Source organism: Myotis davidii, unplaced genomic scaffold, assembly GCF_000327345.1.
Source record: "Myotis davidii unplaced genomic scaffold, ASM32734v1 scaffold591, whole genome shotgun sequence".
In the NCBI taxonomy this organism is placed as follows: Eukaryota; Metazoa; Chordata; class Mammalia; order Chiroptera; family Vespertilionidae; genus Myotis; species Myotis davidii.
This window is the reverse complement of record NW_006284340.1, coordinates 4,202,354-4,204,998: the sequence shown is the minus strand read 5'-3', so window position 1 is coordinate 4,204,998 and position 2,645 is coordinate 4,202,354.

Here is a 2,645-nt window from a genome sequence, read left to right as displayed (position 1 = left end):
TCAACAGCAAGCTGCGGAAAAGCTTCTCTCTAGGAATTTCTTCTTCTTAGTGATCAAAATTTCTCATGGTTCCTCAATTTCTGTGCAGACCTCTGGGATGCACAGAAAATAAGATGCAGGAACCACCCTACATTGCTTTGCATGGTCATTGGGGAAAAAAACCCCACACGTAAACATGGGCAAACAGCAGGACTTGGCAACAAATGTTCTCTTGGAGGTTTGAATGAAATGCTGACTGGGGCATCTTATACATGCCAATCTCTCTAGAAATGCCCTTGAGTTGGAAAACTAGCCCTCACTTAAGACACTGTGCAGGAATCACCCCTCTGTGACAGCCCCATGACTACTGCATGAGGGGCTAGTTATTTATCCTTGGTGTCTGATATCACTTCATTCAGACTTCTGAGATCGTACTTACAGCCATGTCTTAATTGATTCATGTTGGGACTGTCTCTCTTACTGGTCTGTGAGGTAGTCTAAGGCATGCTTATATCTTGTCAGTGCAGCCCCAGAATCTAGTGTGATGGGTGACAAGTGCTCAACATATGTTTCCTAGAAGATTAGGTGAGGCCATAATGACTTAACTGCTTCTTCACTGAAGACCTAGTCCAGAGGGCAGGATGGAGCCAAAATGTTGAGTTAAAATGAAACTTTTAACTATATGGCGAGGCAAACTGACCTGCCTTATTTAGGCCAAGGTGAGGGAGAACATGGAAACTCCACTGGCTGAGCTGATGTGTAGCATTAGGTGGGAAATACCTCTCCAGTGGCAACCACATCTCCACCACGGCTTCTGAGATCTTACTGCTTTCACCCAAGAACCGCGGAGGTGGAGATGACCATGGCCTCTGTAGCTAACGTTTCCCATTGAAAATTTGGGGCACATTAAGTGGCATTGGATGCCAAGGACCAGAACCCATGATTTGAATTTCAAGAGCTATAATTTTGAACATTGTTTTCTATTTATTTATTTCTAAGTAGAGGGAGCTTAATGGAACTGAGTAAACTCCTTGAGCAAGGAGAAGCTCACTGGATGATATTTAGTGTATTTAAGTAGAATGTGCTCTATACATTTGGGTGTATGTATATAAGACACACAGTTCAAACCACTTTTGAGTATGTACTTCAGTTTTATCACCAAATATAAACATTGCACATGGCATCCTCCCTCGTGGATCTTGGCAGTGTGTCAAGAGCAAATTTAGATAGTTTCAATTAGATTTGTCTGCATAAGACTTTTGGCATTGGTTGAGATTAGAAAGTGGTTCTCAATGGGAGAAGTGCTGCCCCCTATGGGCAGTTTGGAAAATAGTGAGGGTGTTTTGGTGTCACAGTGGCATTCAGCAGGCAGGTGCCAGGGACATTAGATGTCCCTGTAATTCAAGGTTGTCCCATAGGATGAATCCTATTGCATCCTGCTTAACTCTGGAATGTTTGCCCAAACACTCATGTGGTTAAAAAACTCATTTACAATGATCAGACTCTAGAACCTAACTCTATCTTTAATACAAATGCTTGATAACAAAAGCATTTTTTGTATTTTTTAAAATTGATTTTTAGAGAGGAAGAGAGAGTGAAAGAAAGATGGATGTGAATGCAACAATTGGCTGCCTCCTGACCTCCCCCTACTGGGGACTGAGTCCACAGCCTGGGCATATGCCCTGACTGGGAATTGAACCAGCAACCTTTTGGTGCATGGGATGACACCTAACCAACTGAGCCACAGTGGTGAGGACATTTTTCGTACACTTTAAATTTACTTTCCAGGAATGCAACTAACATGTTATAAAGGAATATTGCCTTTTGATTTGTTTGTGAATTTTGCCAAGAGTTATTCCAGGTTTTGAAAAATCACACCATCAGTGGCAGTGCTGTTCCCATATTTGTGTCACCCATACACACACCTGTAAGTCTGCATTTGGTGCTCTTGTAGTCATGCTGACTCTACAAATATATACTTTGATAGCCCTGATTTTAATATGTCAGTGTAAAGAAAAATACCTGTGCTGTTTGTTGATACTTTTCTTATTTCTCTAAAATTCAGACTTATTCATGAAAAGTAAGTTCAGGCATTTGATGACTTCATATGTCCTTTAATGCAGTTATGTCAGAAATATTTACATGTAGAATTTTATTTAATTTCAATGTAAGTTATTTTCTTTTTCAAATATTATAGAGTATTAACTCTAAAAGCATGTTGGGTAGGTCACACTGTGTTCGAATTTTCAGTAGAAAATAGTTGCTATAATGGGACTTTGGAGAATGAGGATTGAGAATGACAGATTTAGATGAACAAAGAGCAGTTGGAACATGGGAAAGATTTAGAGCGGAGTAAGATGTGGCATTAAAATGGATCATTGGGAGCAATTGAAAGTTCAAAATGAGAAACTTGTAGGTAGAAAATTCGAAGGAGTTGATATCTTTTATGATACTAATGTTTACTAAGCACCTACTGTGTGCCACATACATTGCTGATAAATGTGTTTTATTATGGCCTTTCATCTAGGGCATAGGTTCACTTTTATCCTTGAGACCACACAGGCCCTGGGGGCAGAGCCCAGATTAGAACCCATATTTGTCACCCACAGGGCCTGCCCTTTTAATGATACCACATTAGTAGAGTTTAGTATGTTTAGTTTAGAAAA